This window comes from Nelumbo lutea, chromosome 1 (assembly GCF_056320005.1).
Source record: "Nelumbo lutea isolate HS-2025 chromosome 1, American lotus-T2T, whole genome shotgun sequence".
NCBI lineage: Eukaryota > Viridiplantae > Streptophyta > Magnoliopsida > Proteales > Nelumbonaceae > Nelumbo > Nelumbo lutea.
The window spans coordinates 165,558,803-165,570,000 of record NC_142684.1 but is presented as its reverse complement, the minus strand read 5'-3'; positions in this window follow the sequence as shown (position 1 = coordinate 165,570,000).

The following is an 11,198-nucleotide window of genomic DNA, read 5'->3' as shown; positions in this document are numbered from 1 at the left end:
GTGAAGTATCGTTCCCACGAGGATTTAGGAAACAATTACCAATACTAAATTGAGCACTTTTTATCTGATCAACAAATAAATCAAAACTTTAATGAAAGCTAAAAAATCCTAAATTAAAATCTATCTAAATAATTGGCCCAATTGCCTTCAAATCAGGTTAGAAGAGTAAGCAGTAAATGTCAATCTCAGAATTCAGCAATCTATCAATTTGGATCATTCGAATAAATCATGATTGAGCCTTGGGTTGGTGAAACCCCAAGGTCATGAACAGCCTCTCTCAAGCACATGTTCATCCTATGCATGAGTGACGGTTCTTCTATCTCTAGCAAGAATCTAATCCCCATGCATGCATTTCTTCAAACACTTCTAAGGCATCAATTCAAATCTGAATTGATCACCAACTGAATTGTGCAAGTTATCTCTAACCTTGCACTCAATTCAGTTCTTGAATGGTAGATCTGAATTCCTAGAGTCTCTCTCAAGCACTCTAGGAATTGCAGATCTGAATTCTCTTTCAAGAAATTCAGATCTTGCAATCTCAGATCTGAGAAATCAGATCTGAGTTTTGAAAGTTAGTTGGCCGAATTAATCTACAATAATACCCTTATTCATGAAACTTCAAGTACAATTCATGACCATTTGAATGAATCAAAAAGAATTAGATTGCTGAACTGAAATTTTACAAGCTGAAATACATCAAGGAAAAATGGAAAAAAAGGAGAAAGAAGAAAGAAAATATAACAAAGAAACTGAATTCGAATCAAAAGAGAATGAAACTACAATTGATTTATTACAAAAGATCTTTGAATCACAAACCCTCAATTCGAACTCACCTTCTCTTCTAGCTTGCTTGTCTTGAACTTCCTTCAGCCCTTCTTCTTCTTCTTCCTTGCGCCTAGCCTTCTTCTCTTCTCTTCTCTCAAGGTGGCCGAACCTCTAAGAGTGGGAGAGCCTTCCTCTCAAGCAATTGAACACCTCTCCCCCCTCCTAGAGGCCTCCTTATATAGTTTTTCAAGGGGGCTCTTGCCCCTTCTTGAAGTCTCTAGAATTGGGTGTATTACACCCCTCATGAACCTTCTAGAGTGCTCCCTCCTTCTCTTCATGAAACTTCTAGGAGTTGCCGCCCCTAGCTCCCTTTGGGCTGCTATTTGGGCTACAACTTAGCTTGCTTTTGAGCTCATGTGGGCTACACTCTAAGCTGTTATTTGGGATAAAAATGGGCTGGGCCGAAATTTCCTTCTTGCTAGGCTTCTTCCCTTGGGTTTTCCAAAGAGTTAGCTTGCACTACTTGGGCCGAATGAAACTCCCTTGCTCTCATGGCTGGGCCGGGCTGAACTTGATAAATTTTGGGCTTTCTTTTCTTGCTTTTGCCTTCTTTTTGTTGATTTGGCTCCCCCTGAAATCTTTCTTGCAATCAAGCTAAAATAGGGCAAAATCTAATTAAACCAACATAAAATATCATGCAAAAACCTCATAAAATATAGATAAATTGTAGGTTCATCAAATACCCCCACACTTAAGCTTTTGCTTGTCCTCAAGCAAGGACATCAGCCATAAACTGAACATTCCCCCCTTCTATTCTTACCATTTACCTAGTGAACTTTTTAGATAGAAATGCATTGAGTAGTCTGGGAACTTTTGTATGTGCTCAACTCTTATTCTTGTAAATTACCATTTAAGATATGTATCAGATCCAAGGAAAGGAGAATATGAATTTCATCATAGTCTACCCTTCACTCCTAATTCATATATAAATCAGCTCCTTAATTGTCAAGGTTAATAATCAAATTTCACTAAGTTTCACATCTGTAACTAAATCTTAATGAGAGTTCAACTTTAGAGTGCCCCTTTGAACCTCAGTTGTCACCAAAATTACTTATTTCTAAGGGTGAGTGCATCTTATGCTCCATCTCACCCTTTTCTTCTTTTTTTTTTTTTTTTTTTTTCAGTGTGAGTGCATCTTATGCTCCATCTCACACTGGTCACTTACTTGAGGTAGGTAAATAGGACTCATGTTCTGAGCTGCTAGTTTTACTATTCAGCTCAAGAATAGCGGAGTCAATTTGGGCTTTTGTCCTTCTTTGCAATTATTGAACCTCAAGAATCAGCACTTCAGATGTGCACTAGCTCTCTTGACCATTAACCATGAAATCAAGGGCTTCCATACACATGAAGATAGTTAGGGCTAGTCATGCTGAAAAGCATATTCAGCTCCCCTTTTCTCATGCATATATCAAATTGGGTCATTCACAAGAATAAAAACTTAACAAATACATCAGTCTCCCTCAACTCATTGAATTCCTTCTTAAAAAAAAATCATCAAATAAATAGTAATGAACTTGAGGGGTTCCAGTCTTTTTTGGTTATGTCACTGCCTGCATATGTGTGTTGGGGTGCATGGTTTCAGCCCTCATACCCTAGCCTCGGGCTCACTCCCCCACACTTGAGATGAACATTGTCCTCAATGTTCCTAGTGTTAGGGAGTCACAATAAAATCAACAAGAGAAATTCCAAGTAAAGACAAGGGTGTATAGAGGACTTCCTGAAGATTAATTTCCAGATATGCAAGAGTTCTTTTGGTGGGAGCCTCTTCTGCTAGAATTTACTTGCAAGAGAGATCAAGAGCTTTGTTCTAACTAAAAATATTTTAAACCAAATAACAAACAGACTACTATACACAATTCCAAACAATGTAAATATTTTAACCAGTCTGTAATACACAACAGAAACTTACAAGGCCAAGAAGTTTGAATTCTATCTAAAAAATAAATAAATAAATAAATAAATAAATAAATTAAAAAAAAACAAGATCAAAAGCTAATATAAATATCTCTTGGAATCTGATATGCAAGTGATAAACAAGTGATTTACAAGATTGAAACTAGCCTAGAAGTCTAAGAGTTCTTGAAATCAGCACACTACCAAAGTTATTTGATTTTTTTTTTTTTTGTTGTGTGCTCAAATCTGCATTAGAATTTCAGCAATGTAAGTGAACGTACGCAGATCTGATCGACACTAATAAATTTGCAAACTAGAAAAGCATAGCTCCATTACTGAAACTAAACCAACATTCAAGTGTGAAGTAGATGTTCAATGGAAAAGAGAGCTAGCTAAATCAGCAATGGAGTTTATTACACACTATTCTAAACTTAAATGAACATAAGTAAACAAATCTAAAATCTACTGTAAATAGATCTACAATCATTGCTGAATTTATGATCTTTAAGCTGCTCTTCAAGTTCTAAACAAAAAAAAAATCAAATTTGAAAACTTAACTTTTGAGAATATTCACTTGCAAAAACTCCAAACCTAATATCAATAAGTAGGTCTAAAATCTGTTGCAGTTAGGTCTGAAATAAGTTTGATCCCAAGAGCTTAGGACTTCTCTTTCAAGTCCCAACTTAAATATCTTGTATGCCTCAATTGATTGCAGAGACCTGAAATCAGATCTGCAATTTTATAATGAAAGCATCCTTGATTCAGATCTGAATACCATTACATCAAAAATATGAATCTCTTTTTGGACCTCACAAACATCAATCCTAATCCAATACAACCAATTCAGATTGGGTGCAAGTGATTTAAAAGATAACAAAACATCAAGTTCACAAAATTTTCAGATCATGTACTTATACTGCCTCTGATTCTCATGCACTTCAGAACTGATTTTACCATTCATGGCTTAAATTTTCATCAATGAGGCAAGTCTGATGCATCAAATTGTGAATTGGGTGCTGTCACTACCCGAATTCACATCAAAATAGAGTGGGTTCAGGTCTGACTTTAGATGAACTCAGATCTGAACCTAGCAGAATGCAGTCCTACAACCAGCTGAACATAGATCTGAACTTCAAATCTGAGTTTCAGATTTGAAAACTCACATGCTATTTTTTCATTGTTTTCTTTTTCTTTTCTTTATCTATTTTTTTCTTTTTTTTTTCTTTAAATAAAACTAAAACAAAATACAGCAATGCAACCAAAATCTTTTTGGATGAGTGCAGGTCTGATTGATGAATGCAATTCAGATCTAAACTCATTTTATTTTATTTATTTATTTTTTCGATTGAGTGCTGCAGTTCTGCTATAGCAGATCTGAATGCCGAATGCAACTCAAATCTGCAACACTCATGATTTTGTGATTTTTTTCTTTTAGAGGGTAATAACTTCAAGATAGAAAGCAAAATAGGTCTCCTTTTATTAAAATTAAACTGAAACAAAGAAAATAAAGTAATCTACTAAAGAGAAAAGTAGCATAACTACAGTAATACAATAGTTGCATTCAAAGCAAAAATGAAAAATTAAGCAAATTAAACCAACTATGAATGCAATGCTGAAGAACTACATCTGAAGAACTACATCTACCAGCTACACTAAATCAGCAATCAAATATGAAGTAGATCATCAATGGGAAAGAGAGCTAACTAGATCAGCAGTGGAGTTTCATGCTAATTGCTGCACTGTAGCAGCCCTGCTACAGCTCTGAATGCTAGTGGAATGCACTGCTGCTTTTATTGAATATGTGAGGCATCACAATTATTCAATCCAAACACACATCCTCAGCAAATTTAAATTGGGTACAAGTGGGTAAAGCCAAGAATTCAGTCCACCCAGAATTCATAGTATGCTCTGTATCAGTTCAGTCCTCACATCATATCAACTGCATTTCAGATTTAAATTTCTCTCATTCCTTGCTATCCATTCACCCTTGAGGCAGGTTGGATGTATCATAGGGTGGATTGGGGTAGTGATGGCACCCAATTCACCTCAAACTTGCATCGGTTCAGATCTGAGTTCAGAGGAATTCAGATCTGAACTGAGCAGATCTGTAACAGCAGAATTCAGATCTGAACTCAAGTCTATGTTTGGATCTGAATTCTCAATTGCCTTACCTTCAGTCATTGCTACCAAATTGCCTTTGAGGAGTAGCAGAAGTGTCCTAGGGTAAATTATGGTGGTTATGATACCCAATTCACCTCAAATTTGCATCATTTTAGATCTGTGTTAAGAGGAACTCAGATCTGAACTGTTGCAAATCTGCTGTAGCAGAATTCAGATCTGAACTCAGATCTGAGTGCTGATCTGAATTCTCAATTGCCCCTCTTTTTGTTCATATGATCTCTTTTTTTTTCTCCTTTTCACTCTATAAATTTTTTTTTCTTTTTGTAAAAAAAAAAATAAAAATAAAAGGCTGAAACACAAACTAACTTATTCGTCTCTAAGATTTCCCTCCTTTCTCAGTGACGGAGACTACGGGTTGTCTCTGGAAATGTGGGAAATCACATAGGGTGCATGGAGCCAACTGTTTCAGTTGCATAACCCCACCACCTTTCTGTAAAGGATCATATCCACTCATCATATGAGTTTTCCCTTTGGCCTCTATCAGACAAGGTTCAGAGCCGTTTTCAGGTAAACCTTTCTATCCAGTGAGTGCTTACCCATCATATTCGTGAACTCCAAGGTATCGTGAGAGAGTTCCCATTTTCTGGTGAAGCCCCTCCCACATCGGTCTATGACGCCCCTATCATCTTATGAAACACTCAGACAAGCCCAACAGCAAATGGATAGCCCATTTTCTGGTGTGTTTCCTCATTACTGAAGGACCCATCCTCATGTTAATGATGGAAGGCCTTTAGAGAGTTCATCATATGAATCTCCCTATCACATGCACTCATATTAGCTGGAGGGAACAAAATTACGCCCTAGTTTGATTTAGGTCAAACCAAAGTGGCTCCCACTGACTTTCATAAAGCTAGATTTCGGTGGGCCTTGAATCGGCTTGGGTTCCGCACGTAACCTCTTGATGAGGTGTGGGGCCCACCACTGAGGGAAGTCATCCAATGACCAAAAGGGACACCATGGCAATGATGTGCATTCAGCCATGGTGTGCGCAAGAGCCACTGTCGAATGAGCATGGGCCAAGTACTTATGGCCCATGTACGCAGCACATCACACATCCATACATCTCATGTAGGGATAAATTGATCCAATCAATTAATTATCTGTAAGGCCCGTTGGAAGCCCGTTAAAATTCCATAATATTAACCATTAATGTTATCTAGGTATATGGGCTGAATTAGGGTTATCCAGTTCGGCCCATATAGCTTTATCCTTTAAAATGGGCTTTTGAAGTTTTAACTATTTAAAACTGGGCCTTTACAGGCTGGGCCGAATTAACCATTTAATTAAATATCAATCCTTAGGCCCATTAGTGGGAAATTAGGGCTGACTTTCAACTTTGATTAAACCCTAGATTTGGTCCAAACGGTTTGAACCAATCTCGGTTCGAATGGGTCTAGGGTTTGATTTTTTAATTAAATCTTTAATTCAAGAAAATAATCTGAAATTAAATACTAATAAAAGGAAAAACAGGAATCAGTCAATCAGGGCTGTTCGCACAATCCATCCTGCAAAACAGAGGTTAGATCACAGAATGTAGTTTCACAAACTGCAAATCGCAGATAGCGTTTCTCCCATCTGCGAAATCTCCTTCTCTACGAAATCTCCTTTTCTGCACCGCCATCTTCAATCCAAAATAAAAAAAATAGAAATCCTAATTCTATCTATAATTACATCATATTGAATACCTATACATTGAGTCTAGAAAATAAAAGAAATATTTACAGACCCAAAAATAATTCAAGAACTGCAAAATCGCAGGTTCCCTGCGCAAACCAAGAATTCGATCTCCTCTTGTACGAATAGCCCAATACTATCTGATGGCCCTCCTCGATTCATGCACTACCTCGGATTGAGCAGCATCATATACATAGTGCAAAACATATATAATAATTTAGAAAGACCGTATATATTTGTATTCTACATATTATATTTATATATTTTAATCTTTCCAACTTGTAACTTTATTAACCAATAGTTGTGACATGTTGATGAGTGCAAAACACTTGATGGTTTCTTTTTGTGATATTAGCTTATAATGTGGTTACAAATTCGATGCCAAACTGCCTCAGAGTCATAGTTGGCTTAGCATAGGATGGAGGATAAATCACCTACTCCCTTAGGAGTAGTGCAGGGCTAAACGGGAGTAGTGTAGGGCTAAAGCAATGGCATCATGGCCTCACCTTACGTCACTTCATCAGTTCAAACAATTCAATTCAAGGTGAGGCCACATTATTACATCGAGCGTTGTAATTGTTTTAGGCATTTAGCCCATGGCTACTCTCAAGGTTCAAAGTATCGATACATATCGGTTCATATGTATGTCGATCACTTTTTGATATGCCCTTCCTTGGATTGTATTGGGTTAGACATTTGTTCAAAAGGTAGTCGGATTTTAAATCGATTCTTCTAAATTGGTTTCAAAAAAAATAAAAATAAAACCTAAAAAAGGTATTGATATCGGCTTGTGTTAATACTTTGAATCTTGCCTACTCCAATGGGAGTAATTAATGCTTTTTACCTATAGGATGGGTATTTCTATTCTCGCAAATAGGGATGGTAATCGTTTCCATAAAATTGGGATCCATCCTAAAAGGGCAAGTTTTCCCTGATCTAAAATGGGGACGGGAAAAGTATTTCTGCCACAAACTAGGGATAGGGTTTGCATATAAATCCCCAAACCCCCCCACCCCGAGCCTAATGGTAAATTAGTAAAATATCTCTAAATTTTTTCAAATTCTTAAAATCCTATGATCCCATAATTCCATTTCTAAAGTATTCTTAAATTCAGTTCCTAAAATACCCCCAAATTCACATAAACTTATTTGTAAAATATCCAAATATTAGATTAATTTTAGGTGATTTCCTTAGGGCAGAGAAAATTAGGGTATTCCCCATTCTCAACATGGAGTGAATGCTATGTCCTACCATTGTTGACGGGGTGAGGACAAGGAAAAGTATCTTAACTGGGGAGAGGGGGTGCCTCACCTGCCATTCCTACTAGCAAAGAGTGTTATTAAGGCCTAATAGCTAGATACTTGAGTAGGACGGACCCGTGTGATTTTTGTACCAAATCTTATTGCGTCTCGGCATATCAACTCATTACCCGACTTTGCCCTGGAGGGGGTGCCCCGCTCAGTTTCCATTCCTACTAGCAAAGATTGATTATTAAGGTCACTCAAATCCAATACCGTTTACCCCTTCATCTTAAGACCTGAAGTCGGAATCGATTGCAATCGTCTAATCAGAGTTATTTTGACCTTGAATCTCATTGTACGTCAAATTAGAAATACAAAACCATAGGTATATATATCCCAAAAATCCAAATACAACGACAACAATATCGTCTAAATATGATACCGTTTACCATTTTATCCTAAGACCCAAAGTTGTAACCGATTTTGATCGTTTGATCGGAATCATTTTGATCCTGAACCTCATTTCATATCTGATGGAGGGAGATTTGACCCGACCTCCTACGAAGGAGACACATGGACGTGGCTCAACATAAGCAACAGCTCAGCATGACGGCCTGGCTACAACTGAGTAACGAGCTCATTAAAGTCCTCGCAGGACAGCTCGCTACATTGCAGCTCACCACGGAACGAGCTTGCTACAACGTGAGCTCAAGGACCCCAATATGCTAAAAGGGTATACTCCAAGCCAAGTCTATCCCAGCTCGCGAGCAGAAATCAGCTCGCTCCAATACATAGGCAAGAAGACTGCCCCAAAAGCAACCTAAGGTGGAATCACCTCAGGATACCTTCATGAGCTCGCTGCAAGGCAACTTGCTATAGGATAGCTCACTACAAGGCAGCTAACTATTGAGTGACGTGGTGCTTTTCGGAAGCTTCTTATCTGACGAGACCATACTCGTCAGACTACCCCACGTCTCCTAACTGATGATGCAGTCCCTGCTAGCCCAACAGATTGCACCCACGTCTCTTGACAGGTGGTGGCGTGTTTGTCTTTTCTGGGTTGTGTCTCTCATCTGATTGTGTAGTACTCTACAATGGTTACCTGCGTGCCCTAGCAAATAATAGTTGTGACAGAAGGCTAGTAGCAGTTATGCCTGATTTGACAAGAACATATGTATTTAAAGGCCCCGATTTCCAAGGGGTGAGGGTAATGAAATTGCACTGATGTAGCGCTATCTGCACTCTTGGCTTTCTTTGCATCCTTTACAGCTCTCTCAAGTGTTCTAACTTAAGCATCAAAGTATTCCCACCGGGCGAGCTCCCTGGGAATCCTTCACCATCCTCTTCTCAGGTACTGTCCGTCGCCAGCTAGGAGCCAGACGTCCACCAACTAGGAGTGCCTTGATCGCGCTGCATCATTTGGCGTCGTCTATGGGAAATGCTTCAAAAAATCCTTCCTCTAATCTCTGCAACTTTCTCTAAGAACTCAACATCCATGGCTACCTCTAGCAATGCTGGACATGGTGCCAACTAGAATGCTTCTAGGGAGCAACCCTAGCTCCCCATTGTCTGCATTGGATAGTTCACCAACCCCCTCTCTGTGGACGAGGTTCCCAGCCTGAATGTTCTTCCAACAGTGGCACCTGTGAATGCTCCGCTCCCTTCCACGGTTGGAAAAACCTTCACTAAACCTTTTGTTGTTCCCCCAGTGATCAACAAAAACCAGCTTGAAGAATTGGTGCAGTGTATGCGAGCTATGCAAGCTCAAATGCAATAGTTCCACCAGTTTCAACTCTACCAGTAGAAAGTGCTACATCAAGTTTCTTAGTACCAGTACCAATAGTAGTTCCCTTCACTACCTCAGGCCCATCAACCGCTTCCCCCTTGGCATCCGGCCACGAAGAAGCCAAGCCTCCTGTCGGAGTGAACGTCCTCGCCAGGGAGAGTCCTCTCAAACCTAGAATATTTCCAAGAGCCAAGCCTCATCCTACAACAGGAAGGAGAGACCCGTCACCCCCAACTCGCAGCCTACAGGCAAGTCAGGAGCCTCCCAGCCGGTCAAGCCCGCATTGCCTCAGCACTCTCAGTTCGAACTCCCGCTCGCTGAAAACTAGTTTGAGGTCCTAGCCGCAGATTACAGAAAGGGACCTTCGGTTCACAGCTATCATTAGCAGCCTGAGCCCATCGAGCTTGGTAATACTGAAGCGAGAAGCACCAATGCCGAGCCAACGAAACAGCAGCGGAGGCGCTGATGAGCTCGCCGAACTGTCATTCGCGTCCTGCCCGAGCTCAGGGGTAAGGAGGAGGTAAGCTCAGGTGAAGTAAAAGCTACTCTTTTCCTTTTAGTTCATTCCCCTCTGTCACCAGAATTTCTTTATGTTCCTATGCCAAAGGACTTCAAGCTTCCTCCCCAAGATAAATATGATGGATCCTTCGATCCGAACAACCATGTTGATGCCTTCTAGTCCCAGATGCACCTGGCAAGGGCCAGTGAATCCTGTATGTGCATGGCTTTCTCCACCACCTTCAAAGGAGTGGCCCACACATGGTACTAGAATCTAGCACCCGAATAGATAAGAAGCTGGGTGCAGTTCATGCAAGTCTTCACCTCCCATTCTGGGACCAGCAAGAGGTGCCCAAGGACTTAGGAAAGCCTCCTTGGCATAATCCAGAAGGAAGGGGAGTCCATTTAGAGTTATATCAAGTGGTTCAATGATGCTTGTTTGCAAATGCCCGACTTGGACCCCGTAGTCCGGCTCACCGTGGCCAAACGAGGCATTACCCATAAAGAATTCAAGTGGCATGTGGTTGTTAATCAGCCCAAGACTGTGATCGAGTTCCTTAAGCTCGCGGATCAGTTTCTAGGGATGGAGGAGGAGATCAACTAGAAGAACGCAAGTGCACCCGAGAAGAGAAAAAGGGAAGGCGAGTCCTTGATTCAAAGGGACGGTAAGAAAAAAAAAGACCTAGCTCGGGGGGCAAGGCCAAGTCAGCCTTTCTGAGCTCCAACAGTTGAAAGAACGAACTACACACCCCTAAACGCGAAGCGGGCCGAGATCCTTATGGCGATCAAGGATGCCCCGTATGTGAAGTGGCCACCTCGGCTAAAGGTAGATCCTAGTGTAAGAAATAAAAATTTGTATTGTAGTTTCCATAAAATCCACGGTCATAGCACTGAAAATTGTAAAAACCTCTGCGACGAGATAGAGGAGCTCATCTATCATGGATACTTGAGAAATTTTGTACAAAATAATAATGATAATAAAGCAGGTCGGCAGGGGGAGCAGAGTAGAGATGCTCCCGAATCCAACAGGCAGGCAGAGCAACCACAGAAGCAGCCCCCTGAAGAGAGACTAGTTCGGGGGACTATCCACATAATCGTCG